We start from the raw sequence: 19,601 nt of genomic DNA on the forward strand, positions 1-19,601 counted from the left end.
ATTTCGTACATTCCACCCTTTGTCTGGGACTTTTCCACTGGAGTTCTTTCACCTCCCCATTGGCAATGGTTTTGGGCCATGTTTTCAATGAGTTGATAGGCTTCGGTGTATGGCTTATCCATAAGTGCACAGCCCGCGGCAGCGTCTATTGTAAGTCTCGTGTTATACAAAAGCCCATTGTAAAATGTGTGAATGATCACCCAGTCTTCGAGATCGTGATGTGGACATATCCTCATCAGGTCCTTGTATCTCTCCCACGCTTCGTAGAGAGATTCCACATCTTTTTGTCGAAATCCATTTATTTGAGCTCTCAGCATAGCAGTTTTGCTCGGTGGAAAGTATCGGGATAAGAAAACGTTCTTACGTTCTTCCCATGTTGTAACGGAGTTAGATGGCAAGGATTGCAACCAAGCCCAAGCTATATGTCTTAGTGAGAATGGAAAGAGGCGCAATCTTATCGCATCTTGAGATACACCATTCGCTTTTATAGTATCTGCGTACTGCACAAACTTAGTCAGGTGTTCATTAGGATCGTCTGTAGGATTTCCAGCAAATTGATGTTATTGGACGGCTGATAATAGTGAGGGTTTCAGCTCGAAATCATTTCGATTTATAGCGGGGGCAGCAATGCTGTTGTGAGGTTCTTGTTGGGACTGGGTAACGTAGAATTTAAGAGGACGATTCTGTGGTCCTTCTTCAGCCATGTTTGGTTTTACTTCTGGTTTAGGAGAAAATGAGATATCGGGAATACTGTACTTTTGTTGATATTCGTGTATTCGGCGTCTCACGTATAAGAAACGCTCTAATTCAGGGATTGGTGGTGCTAAGTTATCCCCTTGTGAGCGAGTACTTGGCATACAATCAGGGAAAGAAGGGAGACAAGATTAGTTTTGATTTTACCTTAGTCTATACCGTGCAACGAAAGAATCACACTATTCGACTAAAATAGGTCCCCGACAACGGCGCCAAAAACTTGATGCTTGATCTGGCTATATATAAAATATAGTCTGTCGGGTACTTGACTGCAAGTGCACAGTCTAGTCGCTTTAGTTTTAAAAGATATCGATCCCACAGGAACCTATGGTCAAACTAGTGTTACTAACGTCACTATGTTTAGCTAAGGGAATTGATTAATAGAAGTTCGGGGGCAATATAGTAAATCTAAGGGGAGTTTTAGTTTTAAGAAAGAATTAATGGAAGGAATTAGTATGCAGCGCATTAAGTGTCAGGGATTCGATAAGTCACCGGTGAATAGTGTAAATGCCAAATATCTCTCAGTAGAAAATATTTATTTAAAACGCTTCATCTTACACTCTCGTGATTGTTGATTCGGCATATAGCTTTAAGTCAGAATGTACGCTCTCGCTGTCCCATTTGAAGTTAAAATTACTTTTTGAAAATAAACAAGTTCTAATTGCTTTTAAAGTGCTCTCGCTGTTTTTAAACTCAATGCTTAATTTTTACTATCCAGCTCGAGCCTCACGCTCTCGCGATTGTTGGTTCTCACCTTAGTTAATTTTCCACTCTCGTGGCAAAACCGTATTATATAGCTTTTCACGCTTTTGTGATAAAGTTAATTAAATTTAAATTAAAAACTTCAGCCTAAAAGATTGTTTGAGAAAAAGGGTTTAGGGTTTAGGGTTTAGGGTTTAGGGTTTATGGTTTAGGGTTTAGGGTTTAGGGTTTAGGGTTTAGGTTAGGGTTTAGGGTTATAAATTCAGAGTTTCAATGAAACAAAAGGCAATTCTATTCCTATTACCCTGGCAGGGAAAAAGATAGTTAGAGAAGAGCTAACAGAGTTCAGAGCAACCTCCAGAGACTGAAGGGAACTCATCTGCAAAGAGCCAATTCCATCTCATATAAACCCTCAGATTGCTTTGCAAACCCAACCGGGCAATTCAATTTCATTCGATCTCTCCAATCAGGTTTGCCTTATTCCCATTACTTTATGCTTTTAATTTGAATGCTCTGAATGTATGAGCTTTTTGTGAATTTTAATGGCATGATTCATGTGGTTACATTTTGATTTGGGGGCAACTCCTGATTATCCTATCTTGTTTCTCTAACCTGTTTGTTGAGTTTTGTTTTGTAAGGGTTCATATGACTCTTGCAGAGATGGCTTGCCTGGTGTTCCACTTTATTTGTGGGATACCACCTGGAGGTTTATTTCGATTACCTGTACTGACTCACTTTCTTTGATGGTACTAGCTTGAGAGATCTCTGGGTTTCTTATCTCTTTAATTGTTGTTACTTCGGATCTTTATCCGTACGGTAGATCTCTCGATCCCTTTACTTTTCCTGCATGTTACCGATTTCTTAGGTTTCGTATAGCCTCTCGTGGCATGTCATTTAAGGTAACGCGGTTCCTTCATCTAGGACTGCCTTTTTGCATGAGCATCCCTAAACACCCCAAACTCATTGATTTTTCTTCTCCTAAGAACACGTTATCTGCTATTACTACAGGCGAGTAAGTCTCCAAAGGTCGAGCATCCGGTAGATTGCGTAGTAACGTCGTTCACCCCAAAACACAACCCTTACCCCGTAGTTAGTCGAACTACGTTTTGCTCTGATTTTCATCCCAGATGAGATACGTAGGCATAAGACGCGATGTCTTAGCGAGCACACTCCTCTTTAACCCATAGGTAGCCGAGCTACGAAGACTCTGATTCTCAGATTCTGATGAGATACGTATGCAGTGGATGCGACGTCCGTGCGAGTCATTTTCTTTTGACCCTTCTTTTAGTAAGTAGTACATTAGATAAACATACACGCTTTTCTCATCCCTTCAATCATATTTGCACAAATAAATTTTCAAAAAAAAAAACAACAACCTTTGCAACAAATGTGAAAAGGGCTCCCTAGGAGTACCTAGGATGCTTTAGGTGCCTAACACCTTCCCATTGCATAACCAACCCCCTTACCCAGATCTCTGACATTTTTACTAGTTTTTGATTCGATAAAACTTTTAGGTTTTTATTCGCTTTCTAACCATTCCTTTGGATAAATAGAAATGCGGTGGCGACTCGACTAGTATGATTTACCTTGGATTTAGTCAATATCTCTAATGGTAACGAATACCCCGTCACAGAAAAGTGGCGACTCTGCTGGGAACGTGTATTTGCCTAGTGGGTTTTGCCGACTTTTCATGCTTGTTGTATTGTATTTGTTTTGTGACATATTTTTGTGCAATTTGGGAATACTGTATTGTATGTAATGATTGAATTGCTTGATATTAATTCCTTGTATGCTTGGTGATTTTTGTGAGATGAGTTCTATACCCGGACTCGAGTGCACTTAGGATAGGAGAATGGCGTAGTCTTGTTGAGTTGTGTGGAGTTATTCCTTAGCAAGTTGACTTGCAAGTCCATTCACTTGGTGGAGGTTATGTTGGGATCAATAATGTCACACAAGTAAGTTGTGGTTAGACATTCATCTTTCCAATATAGACCTTAGAAGCCAAGGACCTTAGTTTACCAAGCCCATCTTGGCCTATTTTTAGGATGTAGTGCAAAAGTCGTTCAAGTGTAAGATTTGATACAATTGTTACGCGATACTACACTCATAAGAGTCTCTCTTGAGAATATTTTTGGAATACCAGTAGTCGTTTCTCCGATAATATCCAAAAGAAGGGATGATGACTATGGGAACCTTTTGTAGAACATGTTTGGCAGGTTTAAACATTAGTACATTCCCTTTGGGTGGTTCTTAACCTAAAATCCATGCTCGTGACTTGCAACAAACCCTTGATTCATGGTTGATTTGTTCAGGTATCCTTAATATCAATGGAACTTGGGTGTTGATAAGGTGTAAACCATAATCCACCAAAATGGATGGTTGATATTAAGGATAACATGATCCATCCCGTGACCTTTGTTTGGTGTGCTTTGCTTGATCCTTGAGTGTGATTGTTGCATTCATGCACCCATTTGCATCCATATCATCAATAAATAAGAAAATTTTCAAGGAACTTAAGGGGTTTATTTGAAAAAAATTCAGACATGGAAAGACAAAGAAGGAATACAAAGAAGTACAGTTTCAGACAACCAAATTTGAAAGAGTTAAGGAATCTGACATCCTATGTATTAGATCCTTTGGGTTTCAAGGCTCGTTTTGGGAAGCTTCTTCCTCTTCTGACTACTCAGGTGGATGAAGGATTGATGAGTGTATTGGTGTAGTTTTATGATCCCTTGTACTGTTGCTTCACGTTTCCGGATTTTCAGCTTTTGCCTACACTTGAGGAGTATGCTTACCTTGTGGGTATACCTATTATAGACCAGTTTCCGTTCAGTGGCTTGGAGAGTATTCCTACTTCTCAAGAGATAGCTGACATGCTACACATAGATGAATCTCTGGTTGGTGCTCATATGACTACCAAAGGTGGAATTCAAGGTCTCCCTTCTGAGTTCCTCATTGCTCAAGCTACTATGTATGGGAAGGCCATGAGTGAGGACGCCTTTGAGGCCATATTTGTACTTCTCATCTATGGGTTGGTATTGTTCCCCAACATCGACAAGTTTGTGGATGTGAACGCTATTAGGATTTTCTCTACTCTTAATCCCGTTCTGACTCTGTTGGGCGATACCTATTTCTCTTTGCATATGAGGAATGCAAAGGGTGGTGGCGCCATTGTGTGTTATTTGCCTCTGTTGTATAAGTGGTTTATTTCTCACTTACCTCAGACGGTCGCTTTCAAGGAGAACAAGGAATGTCTACGGTGGTCCACGAGACTTATGTCTCTCACTAATGATGATATCTCTTGGTATAACCATGTGTATGATGGTGTGTGAATTATTGACTCTTGTGGTGAATTCTTCAATGTACCTCTTCTTGGTACATGTGGTGGGATTAACTACAATCCTGTTTTGGCACGTCGGCAGCTTGGGTTCCCCTTAAAGGATAAACCCAATAACATTCTGTTAGAGGGTGTATTCTTTCAGGATGGTAAAGATCCCCAAGGATTGAAAGCTAGGATGGTCCGCACTTGGCGCAAGATTCATAGGAAAGGAAGGAAAGAGTTGGGTCCTAAGAATTGTGTCGCTATGGAGCCTTACACTACTTGGGTTAGGAAGAGAGCTTCTGAGCATCTCATGCCTTACGAGTATCCGAGACCTACACCTTTGGTTATGGTTGGGCCTTCAACCCTCCCTAACCAAGGAGTAGAGGAGTTGAGAGACGAAGACTGTTCACGTGCCTGGATCCGTGAACGTGAAGAGTTGCTTCAGCAGATTAAGGAGAAGGATGCGTTGATTGAGTTTCTTGAGCATCAAGTTATTGATGACCCTGATGATGTATGGACTTCTCTACTTCCTCAGTCTTCTAAGTTCTGGAAGAGGAAGTATGATCGACTCTCCAAAGAGAAGGCCGATATGGAGGCAACCTACGAGAGGGAGGTGAAGAGGCTTCGCGCATCTTATCTTCCTGTGTCCCGAGCTTTAGATGATTGTTTCTAGGGATCCATAGGACGATTATTTCCCTTTTCTCTTGTATATGATTGACGATGTTGCACTTCTTTTCCCTGATATTATTTGATGAGATATTTCCATATGTGATAAAATGCTTAATATTTCCAGAATTTGCAAATAAAACTCTAAAGTTCCTTTGAAATAAAAAACAAATCATACGCACAAGGATTGCATGCATCATATGCATAAGCAGGTTTTGTTTCCGGTCCCTTGCCCTGTGGTCTAACTCTGTGTCCTTCATTTATTTTGAAGACAAGCTGACTCACCGGTACTACACTAGAGCCAATATTTCAAGACTAATGGATCACTTAGACCATGGATTCACGAGGCAGGCGCCGTGACATCCACCCTACACTAGAAATTGAAATTCGTGAAAAACAAGAAGTTGGTAGTGGTAGGAGGAGAAAGGACTCTCCTGGTTAGCCATTTGTCTTCCTTCTCTTATATAGATGCTGAGGTTGAAATTGGAACTCCTTTCCAAGCTTTATCAATAGCTGAGCCTATTGAGAAGAGAACTCCTTCATTTGCTTCCTACAAAGATGCAAAGTTGGCCATTGAGCGTGGTGCAACCACTGGTTTAGGAAAAATGATTGAGTTAGAAGACAACGAGTCCCGGGCTGGCATAGGTTTTTCTTCTGGTACTTTCAACAAGCAAGGGTTATTCAAGAGTGGAGGTTTCATCCACACTGGTCTAGATGAGGAGGTTGTTGCCGTTTTAGAAGAAGATACAAAGGATTCTGGAAATTTCATCATCCCTGGAGGGGTCTGCAACAATTGGGTCACTGTGGATATTCCAACAGTTGTCCATAAGTCAACGTAATAATCACTTTATTTGAAAACCCTTCTCCCATGCCAAAAGGAGGAGCGATGACATTGTTGGCACATAAGTACAATGATATTTTCATTCAATAAATTCATGTTAAATGTTTGTTTTTCCCATTTATTTTCCCTTTTTATTTTTGCATGAAATTGGTGATCACATAAAACCCTAAAAAATAGAATAAAATCGATCTTTTTCATATGCATAATGATTTGCCTTGTTTGAATTCTAAAGCTTTGCATATCCAAAATCATTATGCAGGTTGATTTCTAAACCCATTGAACATAATGACCCAACACCATCTCCCAATTTTGAATTCCCTATATTTGAGGCAGAGGAAGATGATGTTGAAGAGATTCCTGATGAGATCACCCGGCTACTTGAGCATGAAGAGAAGATCATTCAGCCGCATCTTGAGAATCTGGAAACAGTCAACTTGGGGTCTGAAGATTGTGCGCGAGAGGTAAAGATTGGGGCACTTCTGAAAGAATCTGTTAAGAAGGGGTTGATTAAGTTGCTACGAGAATATGTTGACGTCTTTGCCTGGTCATATGAAGACATGCCTGGTCTAGATACTGATATTGTGCAACATTTCCTACCTCTAAAGCCTGAGTGCATGCCTGTGAAGCAGAAGCTCAGAAGAACTCATCCTGATATGCCAGTAAAGATTAAAGAGGAGGTTCAGAAGCAAATTGATGCGGGGTTTCTGGTGACTTCTACATATCCTCAATGGGTGGCCAATATTGTGCCCGTGCCTAAGAAAGATGGAAAAGTCCGGATGTGTGTGGACTATAGAGACTTGAATAAAGCTAGTCCGAAAGATGATTTCCCTCTACCACATATTGATATGTTGGTAGACAATACAGCTAAATTCAAGGTCTTCTCGTTTATGAAAGACAACATTCATCACACCTTGGGGAACATTCTGTTATCGAGTGATGCCCTTCGGTTTGACGAACGCCGGAGCCACGTATCAACGAGCTATGACTACCTTGTTCCATGACATGATGCACAAGGAGATTGAGGTGTACGTTGACGATATGATCGCTAAGTCAAGATTGGAGGTTGTACTCCCTGTAGAGGTGGAGATCCCATCAATGAGAGTCTTGATGGAAGCCAAGTTGACTGATGCTGAATGGGTTCAGAGTCGTTATGACCAGCTGAATTTGATAGAGGAAAAGAGATTGACTTCCATGTGCCATGGTCAGTTATATCAGCAGAGGATGAAGAAAGCTTTTGATAAGAAGGTCAAGCCTCGTGTGTTCCGAGAAGGTGACCTTGTGCTCAAGAAAGTTTTATCTTTCGCGCCCGATTCCAGGGGCAAGTGGACTACAAACTATGAGGGTCCGTATGTTGTTAATTGAGCCTTTTCAGGCAGTGCTTTGATACTTACAACTATGGATGGGGAGGATTTCACTCGTCCTGTGAATTCAGATGCAGTCAAGAAATACTTCGCCTAAAAAATAAAAATTGAATAGCTCGCTAAGTTGAAAACCCGAAAGGGAGGCTTAGGCAAAAATGAGCGTCTCGGTGGATTGAAAACCCGAAAGGGCGATCCAGGAAAAAGTTAGAGACACAAGAGATATATAATAATGATATATGTATCTCGCTAGATTGAGTACCTCATCCTGGGGCAATCTAGGCAAAAATTAGGGATTTGGCAAGTAATTGCATCCTGACAAGACTTTGTTCTACAACTGTCATCCGTCAGAGATCCTTGCTCATTATCAGCCAAAGCTTCAAATACATCGGATTCAGAATTGGTGGAGAAATGGTCATTATGTTCAATGTAGCCCTTTTCCAATATATATCACCAATTTCAAATTTGTAAAGATCTATGGAGTCTTGCCATTCGCAGACTACCATTCTATCAAATAAATTTGAGCCTTTTATCCAATTATTGGCACTCTTATCTGTTTCTATTCAACAAATGTTTTGCATGTTTTAATTGAGAAAATATCATTGTTTTAAACGATCAAATTTTTTATAATTTCTTTTTAAACAAAGTGAACATTCACAATGACGAAAGGATACTTAGGAGATCCTCAGTGCTCTCCCAAGGGTGGTACGATCCCCAACAGGGTAAGATTTTTGTCCATATTCCTGGCATGACTGTATCTCCTCCCTCCGGAACCTTTTGTGGTTTGTCCTACCAAGTGGATTGCTTGTTGAGAGTCACCTCTCTTCCCTTCAGCAGAGTAGCAATCTTTCTTCCTCAGCAGCTTGGATCTCTTTGGGCAAGAGCGGTATTTGGTGGTTGATCCCGATAAATCCTTTATCTCCTCGGATAGATTCCCCAGTAGAGTTGTTGGTGTGGTGGACCTTGTTTGTGATAACTCTTGTCCCCAGCTGGAATAATTGATGATTCATCCCCTGCAGAGTTCTTTGCTTCCTGGTATCTCTGATCCCCAGCAGATTGGATACTCTCCGGTGAACTTGGCTTCCTCTCTTGAGATGTAGTACCGGGTGGTTGATTCCTGGACCTGGTTGTGTTAGATATGTCTGTCTGTCAGCATACATCATACATAAACCACGCATATTCATGCATAATTATAACATTCAGATATTCATGTTGCATTCTTTGCCATATATCGTTGTTTGTTGTCTCCTGCTATTTGGTGATATACTTCCCTGAGCAGATGTGTGTGTCTGATCTCTCCATATAGAGTCAGCTCCATAAGCAGAAAGCGTCTATCCTTTCTTCCATATTCCCCACCGGGTTATATCCTCGTGGATGTTGATTGTTTTTGTTCCTTCCCAACACATATATTGGGATGGTTTTTCCCATTGAGTTATATCCTCACCGGGACAAGTCTTGATTTGGTGTGCCTATCTAGTTTGATCCTAGATCGGTCTCTTGAGACTCTTTTCCTGTTTCCCCGTGGTAAATGAATAATTGCTCAATAATTAGTAATTATTATCCCCGGCGGAGTCTGTGTTTCTCTACCCTCATACCGGTAGTTGTAAACCCTATTTCTTCCCTTTTTGCAGAGTAACTATTTTTGCTCATCTTTAATTGGTGACAGTTATCTTCATCCAATATTGGGTGACGATATCCCCTCATCTGCTTGGATAATTACCCTGATTACGCAATTTATCCCCAACGGGTCATCTCTCGTCTACCTTGTTGTTGTTGGTAACGATTGTTTCTCCCCTGAATTGGTCATCATTATATACCTAGTTTCGGTATCCCGATGCCTTTTCTTTTCGGTCGATTTATCCTTTATTAACCCAATAACCGGTTGTGGATAATCTACCATGCGAGTATATTATCTACGTTCTGACGGTAATAGATAGTATATCTCATGCACTCTCGGGTCTGAAGCCTTTTGTTCTTCCCCAGTTGAGTAAGATTCGTATCCCCTTTGTGGAGTCGAATATCCATCCTGTAATCGAGTTTGCTTTTAGCCCTCTTTTGGATGATGAGTGTTTTGGGAATATTCCCCAATTCACGCCTTGGTTGGTCACCTATTATATGCCCAGTAACCGGTATCCCTGGTGTTCCTTCCTCTCTGCTCCCTATTATGACTTTTTGTCCCCTGTGGAGTCAGAATCCCTGAGTTGAAGTATACCTTTTAGGTTTTCCTCAGACGTTTTGAAGTTTTGATATCTCTCACCCTTATACCGGTCTTCGATATTCATCTCTTCCTGAGCATGTTGTATCTCTCACCCTCATACCTGGCGTTCAGATCACATGTCTCCTCGAGCTTATTACCCAGTAACCGGTAATACCTCGTCCTGCTGCTTCCCCCGGAGTGTCCTTGTGGACATCCCCAGCGAAGTCCCTTAGTGGATTGTTTTCATCCGGATTTTATCCGAAGTATTCGTTGTGGATAGTTTTTTGCTGTATTGGCATATTCCCCAATACATGCTAGTGCCCCTAGTGAATTTACCGAAATGGTAAACATGGGGATGAGGCTTGAGGAAGGAGTCCGTGAGGGACGTTTGTCAAAAGATGAGGCATCAACCAGCAAGAGGTATGGCAGTAATTTCGGTAAGAAGAAGGATAGTGAGACGAATGCAGTAATCAGTGGGAGGAAGAGGAGGCCTCAGATCATAAGAAATCCAACATTCCATCAACATCATCACCATCAAGTATCCTCGGTAATTCCGGTATTTTCTAATCAACAAGCAACACCAATTCAACAACAACAACAACAACGTCAATAACAACAACTGCAACAAAGAACAAACACCTACAACAACAACAATACCAACAATAATCATCATCAACGGAACTTTGTGAGAAAGAAGGTCTCTTTCGACCCGATTCCTATGTCTTATGCAGAGTTGTATCCCTCGTTAGTTCTCAAGAACTTAATTCAACCGAGGAACCCACCACAGATTCCAGAACCACTTCCTTGGTGGTATAAACCTGAACTCCGTTGTGCTTTTCACCAAGGAGAACCCGAACACGATATTGAAAAATGTTATCCATTGAAGTATGAGGTTCAGAAATTGATGAAGAGTGGTATGGTGTCCTTCGAGGACCGTGCGCCAAATGTGAAAGCAAACCCTTTGCCCGCCCATGGGAACTCTTCTGTGAATATGGTGGACGGTTGTCTTGGAGAATTCAAAGTTTTTGATTTGCGTTTTATCAAGAGGTCCTTGGTGCATATGCATAAGGATGTTTGTTTGGTAAGTGAATGTGAGCACGACCATGATTGTTGTGTTGTTTGTAGTGTTAACCTGAGGGGTTGCGAAGTTGTGAAAAGGGACATCCAAAAACTGATGGATGAAGGCATGATCCAAATTGTTCAAACCCGTCATGTAGATGACGACGTGAATGTCATAGTGCCTGTTTTCAAGCAACAGGAGCGGTTGGTAATCGAGTATGACTCCAGTAACAACAACATTCAAAGATCAGTATCGCCGTTGGTAATACGGTTAGCGGGCCCAGTCCCGTATTCATCTAATAAAGCTGTGCCATATCAGTATAATGCTACAATGATGAAGGATGGTCAAGAGGTCCCGTTACCTAGGACTAGTTCAGTGGTGAGCATTGTTGATGTTACTAAGGTGACCCGTAGTTGTCGAGTGTTTAGGCCGATGTTCCCAAGGGATAAAGAGGAAACAATTGTTGGTAAGAAAGTGGAGGTGCCTAGTATAGACCCAGTTGGTTGTTCAAAAGATAAGTCTGGTGATCCAGCAATTTGAAAACCAATGATGATGATGAGGTACTCCGATTAATCAAAAGGAGCGAGTTTAATGTGGTAGAGCAGCTGCTCCAAACCCCCTCAAAAATTTCAGTGTTGTCTCTGCTGATGAATTCCGAAGCGCATAGGGAAGCACTGCAGAGAGTTCTAGAACAAGCATTCGTAGAGCATGATGTTATTGTGGATCAGTTTGATCACATTGTGGCTAACACCACCTCTTGCAATAATCTGAGCTTTTGCGATGAAGAACTCCCTGAGGAGGGCAGAAACCATAATCTGGCTTTTCATATTTCCATGAATTGCAAGGAAGATGCTTTATCAAATGTGCTTGTTGACACCGGTTCGTCACTGAATGTTCTTCCGAAGTCAACTTTGTCGAAGCAATCTTATCAAGGAGCACCCATGAGGAATAACGGTGTAATCGTCAAAGCTTTTGACGGTTCACACAAAACAGTAATTAGTGAAGTGGACCTACCAGTCAAGATAGGTCAGAGTGATTTTCAGATTACTTTTCAAGTAATGGATATCAACCTAGCCTACAACTGTTTATTGGGAAGGCCATGGATTTATGATGCGGGAGCTGTTACTTCCACTTTACACCAGAAGCTCAAATTTGTCAAGAATGGCAAGCTTGTAATTGTTGGCGGGGAGAAGGCGGTGTTGGTTAGCCACCTATCATCTTTCTCTTATGTTGAAGTTGAGGATGAGGTTGGAACTCTGTTCCAAACCTTATCTATTGCTGTTGAGAAGAGAGTTGGGGCACCTATGTCCTCATTGAAAGATGCTTAGAAGATTGTTGAAGAAGGTATTGTTGATCAGTGGGGGCGCAGTGTAGAGGTCTCCGATAACAAGGGCCAAACCGATTTTGGGTTCCAGAAAGGCTCATCAACTATTAGATTTGAAGATATGCAACTCAGCTTCGGTAGCGGAGGGTTCATTCATGGCAATGAATAACACTTAGCTGATGTGCTAGAGGATGACGAAGAGGAAGACTGCACCAATTTTGTGACGCATGGAAAGGCTTGCAACAATTGGACTGTTGTTGATATTCTTGTTATTTTTCATCGATCTAAGTAATTTCTTTTATTTGTTTTTTTAAATCCTTCTCCTATGCCTAAGGGAGAAGTGAACATTGTTTGGGCATTTTCAAATTGATCATCAATAAAATAAATTTTATTCATCCACATCTATGATGTTTGTTTTTACTTTTTGCTTTATTCTGAAAATGGTAATCACAAAAAACATAAATAAAGAATATAATTGTCCATCTGCATAATATTTGGTCACAAATTCACTTCTCTAAAATCAAAATATCAAATCATTATGCAGGTTGGTTCCTAACCCCATTGAATATAATGATCCTTCTCCTTCTCCAAATTTTGAATTCCCTGAGTTTGAAGCCGAGGAGGAAAGTGATGTAAAAGTGAGTGATGAATTATCTCGTCTTCTTGAGCAAGATGAAAAGACCATTCAGTCGTTCGAAGAGCAGATTGAGCTAGTCAATTTGGGTTCCGAAGATGATGTGAAGGAAGTCAAGATTGGGTCTCGACTGTGTCTAGAAATCAAGAAGGGGTTGATTGATCTACTTCGAGAGTATTCAGATGTGTTTGCTTGGTCCTATCAAGAAATGCCTGGGTTAGATTCTGAGATTGTGGAGCTATTAAGAAATGCCTGGGTTAGATTCTGAGATTGTGGAGAATAGATTTTCGTTGAAGACAGAATGCCCGCCAGTCAAGCAGAAGTTGAGAAGAACGCATCCTGATGTGGATGTGAACATCAAAGAGGAAGTGCAAAAGCAGATCGATGTCGGTTTCCTTGTAACCGCTGAATATCCGCAGTGGGTGGCCAATATTGTGCCTGTACCGAAGAAAGATGGAAAAGTCCACATGTGTGCTGACTATAGAGATTTGAATAAAGCCAGCTCGAAAGATGATTTCCCTCTGCCACACATTGATATGTTGGTAGACAATACTGCTAAATTCAAAGTCTTTTCGTTTATGGATGGATTTTCCGGATATAATCAGATCAAAATGGCACCCGAAGATATGGAGAAGACCACATTCATTACACCTTGGGTAACATTCTGTTATAGAGTGATACCTTTCGGTTTAAAGAATGCTGGTGCAACTTACCAAAGAGCAATGACTACTCTTTTTCATGATATGATGCATAAAGAGATTGAAGTTTATGTCGATGACATGATTGCTAAATCGATTGATGAAGAGGAACATGTTAAGCATTTGTTAAAGCTATTCCAGCGTTTGAGGAAATATAAACTCCGCTTGAATCCCAATAAGTGTACTTTTGGTGTTCGTTCTGGTAAGTTGTTGGGCTTTATTGTCAGCGAGAAGGGTATTGAAGTTGATCCTGCAAAGGTCAAAGCAATACAAGAGATGCATGCGCCCAAAACTGAGAAACAAGTCAGGGGTTTTCTCGGTCGCTTAAATTATATTTCCAGATTCATGTCCCACATGACTGCCACATGTGCGCCTATATTCAAGCTTCTTTGGAAAGATCAGTCTTGTGATTGGACCGAAGACTGTCAGAAAGCTTTTAACAGTATCAAGGACTATTTGCTTGAGCCTCCGATTTTGTCTCCACCTGTTGAAGGAAGACCGTTGATCATGTATTTGACTGTGCTCGAAGATAGTATGGGTTGTGTTCTTGGTCAACAAGACGAGACTGGAAAGAAAGAATTTGTAATTTACTACGTCAGTAAGAAGTTCACCGACTGTGAGACTCGGTATTCGATGCTTGAGAAGACTTGTTGTGCATTGGCTTGGGCTGCTAAGCGTCTACGCCAGTATATGTTGAATCATACCACTTGGTTGATATCCAAAATGGATCTGATCAAGTATATATTTGAGAAGCCTTCTTTAACTAGGAGGATCGCTCGTTGGCAGATGTTGTTATCAGAGTATGATATCGAATATCGATCTCAGAAAGAAATCAAAGGTAGTATCTTGGCTGACCATTTGGCTCATCAACCAATTGAAGATTATCAGTCAGTGCAGTATGATTTTCCTGATGAAGAGATTTTGTACTTGAAAATGAAAGATTGTGATGAACCATTGCTTGAAGAAGGGCCAGAACTTGGTTCCCGTTGGGGCATGGTATTTGATGGAGCTGTTAATCAATATGGAAATGGAATTGGAGAAGGGATTATTACTCCTCAAGGCACGCACCTACCATTTACAGCTAGATTTACTTTCAAGTGTACAAACAACATGGCAAAATATGAAGCTTGCATTATGGGGCTTGAAGAGGCCATGAATCTCAGAATCAAGTATTTGGATGTCTTCAGTGATTCGACTTTGGTTGTGAATCAAATCAAAGGAGAATGGGAGATGAATCAACCCGGCTTGATAACGTATAGAGATTATGCGAGGAGGATCTCAACTATTTTTACAAAGGTTGAGTTTCATCATATCCCTCGAGATGAAAACCGGATGGCAGAAGCTCTTGCAATGTTGGCATCAATGATTATAGTGAAGTATTGGAATGAAGTTCCTAATTTGTCTGTGATATGTCTTGATAGGCTAGCTCATGTGTTTGCTGTTGAAGAGGTCAAAGATGAAAATTCGTGGTATTATGATATCAAATGTTTCCTCCAAAGTCAGATTTACCCGTCTGGGGCATCTTTGAAAGATAAGAAGACTTTGAGAAGATTAGTCGGCAATTTCTACTTGAATGGTGATGTATTGTACAAGAGAAACTTTGACATGGTTTTGCTCAGATGTATGGATAGACACAAAGCATACTTGTTGATGACTGAAGTGCATGAAGGTTCCTTTGGTACTCATCCCAATGGACATGCAATGGCGAAGAAGATGTTGTGAGCAGGTTACTATTGGCTGACAATGGAATCTGATTGTTGCAAGTTTGTGAAGAAATGCCACAAGTGTCAAATTTTTGCTCATAAGAATCATGTTCCTCTGATATTATTGAATGTTATCTCTTCCCCATGGCCCTTCTCCATGTGGGGAATTGATATGATTGGGATGATCGAGCCCAAAGCTTCAAATGGACATCGTTTCATTTTGGTGGCAATTGACTACTTCACCAAATGGGTTGAAGCGGCGTCGTATGCAAATGTAACTAAGCAAGTTATTGTAAGGTTTATCAAGAATCAGATTATAAGTCGTTATGGTGTGCCAAGTAAGATCATTATTAATAACGGATCAAACTTGAATAACAATATGGTGGAAGCTCTTTGTAAAGACTTCAAGATTTCACATCATAATTCTTCTCCCTACAGACCTAAGATGAATGGGGTTATTGAAGCTTCAAATAAGAACATTAAGAAGATTATTCAGAAGATGGTTGTCACGTACAAAGATTGGCATGAGATGCTCTCATTTGCTTTGCATGGGTATCGTACGTCTATCCGCACTTCCACAGGGGCACCCCTTTCTCTCTTGTTTATGGTATGGAAGCAGTACTCCCAGTAGAGGTTGAGATTCCTTCATTACATGTGCTCATGGAAGCCAAGTTGACAGAAGCTGAATGGTGTCATACCAGGTTTGATCAACTAAATTTGATAGAAGAGAAGACATTGACTGCCATGTCATGGTCAGTTGTATCAGCAAAGGATGAAGAAAGCTTTTAATAAGAAGGTCAGACCTCGTGTGTTCAGAGAAGGTGACCTTGTGCTCAAGAAGATTTTGACGTTTAAGCCAGATTCTAGGGGAAAATGGACTCCTAATTATGAGGGGTCATATGTTGTTAAGAGAGCCTTTTCAGGCGGAGCATTGATTCTTACAACTACGAATGGTGAAGAGTTCACTCGTCCTGTGAACGTTGATGCAGTCAAGAAATACTTCGCCTAAAAAGAAAAGAACAACTTGCTAAGTTGAAAACCCGAAAGGGCGGCTTAGGCAAAAAAGAGCGTCTCGGTGGATTGAAAACCCGAAAGGGCGATCCAGGCAAAAATTAGAGACATAAAACAGAAAGAATATCCTGATAAGTTGAGTACCCCGCCTTGGGGCAACTTATGCAAAAATTAGGGATTATGGCAAGTAACTATATTCTGCTAATCTTCAAGGTTTTGAAGATTTGATTGAGCACAAGGGTTGACATCGATTCATCACCCCAGTAGCGGTCAAGAGCGCAGTGGATATCAAGAGTTGGTAGAAGGATTAAGGATCATTTGTATTCAATGTAACCCTTTTCCATGTAAATTACCATTTTCAACTTTGTAAAATCTATGGAGTCTTGCCATTTACAGACTACCATTCTATCAAATAAAGTTGAGCTTTTATCAAATTGTTTCTACTCTTATATACTTCAGCCAATAGTTTTAAATTTTATTATGATCATTTTGAAAATTAAATTTTTAATCAAAATCAGTTTTTCGTAAATATGTAAAAGCAAGAACTTTTCCAAGCAATTAAAAGGAATATCTGCAGCATTTTAATGGATAGCAGGTCCTTAAGTGCAAAACATTATAGGTTCCCCAAGCAGTTAACCCTTTGGGTATCCCTGGACGTTTGTGTTAATTCAGTTCCTCGGCGGAGTGTTTGTTCCCCCAGTAGAGCTTCGTTCTGTTTCCCCAGCTGAGTTAGTTGATTCTGATACCCTGAGGTGTGTTATTTTCCCCGACGGAGTTTCTGCCTTCCCCAACGGAGTTTGTGTTTCCTCAGCAGGGTTGATTTTCAGCAGATATGGTTGACTTCCCCAGTAGATTGCATTGGTTTCCCCGCCGATCGCCATTCAACTTGCTCCCAGTCTGAGTTTTCTCCTGGTTTCTGAGCAGCTTTTGATTATTCTTTGTAGGGTTGTCTCCCATTTTTATGGTGTTGACCTAAAATTCCCCACATATTTGATGTTCTTTCCTCAGCAGATCTCCTCCTTCCCCAGCTAGGGTTGAGCCTTTGGGATGTTGATATCTCTGTTCTCCAGCAGTTGTCTCCATATTTTGTGGATTGATCGAGGATTGTACCAATGATTCAAATTCTTTGCGACGCCTTTGTATCCTTTGTTATCGTGTTGTCAGCATAATCATCATATATACATATACATACACATTCATATAATTTCATGATTTGCATTATCATATTTGATTGATTCATTCGAGATTATTCTTTGTTATGGCGGTACTCTATCCCCATACAAGATTCTGTGTCTATCCTCCTTCAATTGTAGAGCGTCAGCCCCTTAAGCAGAAAGACTTTAACCCTTCTCCTTTCCCCCACCGAGTTTGTTTCCTCGCTATTGATTATTATTTCAGTTTCCTCCCTAGTTAATCATCTGGATGGAATCACTCCCCTTGGGTTATGTCCTCAATGGGTTGAGTCTTGATTGACCGTTTCTTTCTAGTTTTTACCTAGATAGATGCTTCGAGTCTCCTTAGAGTTTATTTCCCAGTAATTGGTAATATTCTTCTTAGTTTGCAGTTTGTTACTTCTTGCCCAATACCCGGCAAAAATACCCCAGCTTTCCCAGCAGAGGAGTCCTAGTGGATTTGTTTCCCCAGGAAGTATATCCTTGATATGTTCACCCTAACCAGTGACAGATATCTTTCTCTCCCCTGCTTGAGTCTATCCTTGATACGTTCATCCTAACTGATGACGGATATTCTCTTTTTGGTATTCTACCCAGTAAAAAGGTAGTTGTAATCCCTATTCTTGTATCCCAGAGAGTTAAATCCTTGATATGTTCCTCCTAAACTATGACGGGTTTCCTTCTCTTTGCGGTCTTCTACCTAGTAACCGGTAGTTGTAAATCTTGCTTTTTGATCCCTCCGCAGAGTTGATCCTTGATATGTTCACTTTAACCAGTGACAGATTCTCTCTCTTGGTATTCTATCCAGTAACTGATAGATGTAATTCCTATTTTATCTCCTCACAGAGTCTATCCTTGACATGTTCACCTTAACCGGTGACGGATTTTCTCTTTAACGGTATTCTATCCAGCATTCGATAGATGTAATTCCTACATTTTGTTATGTTTAGTTTATCCTTGATATGTTCATCCTAACCGATGACAGATGCTCTCACCCTTGGTCTTCTTCCTAGTAATTGTTAGTTGTAAATCCTATTTTTCTGCAGTTTTCCCCAGCAAGGCTATTCTTACCCAGTAACCGGTAATGAATACTCCCTCCTGAAATCCTCAGTGAGTCATCCTTGATATATTCATCCTAACCGGTGACATATGTCCTCTTTGTCAGATCTTTATTATCTCCTTACCCAGTAATAGGTAGTAGATAATAGATTTTTGCTCCTCCTGTGTTGAAGTTTATTTCTTCCCCAGTTGAGTTGAGTGTGCATTTCCTTAGAGAAATCATTTTCCCTGCATAACTCAAGTACTTCAGTTTTATCCTGACTTACTCGTATCCCCTGCAGATGTTTTTAGTTCCCCGGCTGAGTCTTTTCCATGTTTGTATGGAATCCCTAGAGTCCCCTAATAGTTTTGAGCCGTAGACTGGCCTACGCATAACTCCCTTTCCCCCCAGAGTCTCTGTCTCCCCAGTGAGTTTTCCTTACGGAATGCATTTTACTCCTGCGGACTTTCGGTCTCTCCGATTTCTTTTCCTTTGTGGCAATATTTCCCCACAAAAAAATTACTTTTACATTCATATCATATGCATCATGAGGTCTCTTAGGGACCAAAATTTGTTTCTATACGTTGTTATTTAAGCCCATTCTACTGAGTCGACATTAAGATTTTAACCTTCGCCTCCTCAGTTAGAATATCCTTAAATAGGGGCAGTTGTAAGACCCCAATTTTGACCCTAAGATCCCTCATGCAATTTCATCATAAGTTTAAGACCTCAATTCTGTCCCTAAGATCCCTCATGGCATCATAACATTGCATTGCATAGCCTCAAGGATCATTGAGCATCTTGGCTCCCTTTCCCTTTGGGTAGGGATCTCTTGTGAGTGGTTTGAGATCACCAGGCATGCTTGGATTGTATATCATTTCTTTTCTTGTTTTATTCACTAACCAAAAGCACAAAAATATGTCATTAACATCTTTGTTTGTAGCTTAAGTAATCACCAGGTCAAGAGCTTCAAGAAGATCCTTTGTGCAAGAGATGAGATATTTTCTTGGGTTGAGGATCACATGCTTATTATAAGGAGCTTACATGACCTAGAGTTTCATTTTGGAGGAATTTCACCAAGTGGTAGAGGCTCAAATCAATCAAGGCATTTCAAGGTCATC

At 40.7% G+C, this 19,601-nt stretch overlaps 1 non-coding gene across 1 annotated transcript; it reads left to right on the forward strand.

The window, feature by feature from the left end:
- The first annotated feature begins 210 nt into the window (after positions 1-210).
- LOC127077811 (small nucleolar RNA R71) lies at positions 211-317 on the forward strand. The gene has a single exon (XR_007787582.1). It is a non-coding gene; the product is annotated as a small nucleolar RNA R71 (small nucleolar RNA).
- The last annotated feature ends 19,284 nt before the right edge of the window (positions 318-19,601 follow it).

The sequence above is a fragment of the Lathyrus oleraceus genome, chromosome 4 (genome assembly GCF_024323335.1).
Source record: "Lathyrus oleraceus cultivar Zhongwan6 chromosome 4, CAAS_Psat_ZW6_1.0, whole genome shotgun sequence".
Lineage (NCBI taxonomy): Eukaryota > Viridiplantae > Streptophyta > Magnoliopsida > Fabales > Fabaceae > Lathyrus > Lathyrus oleraceus.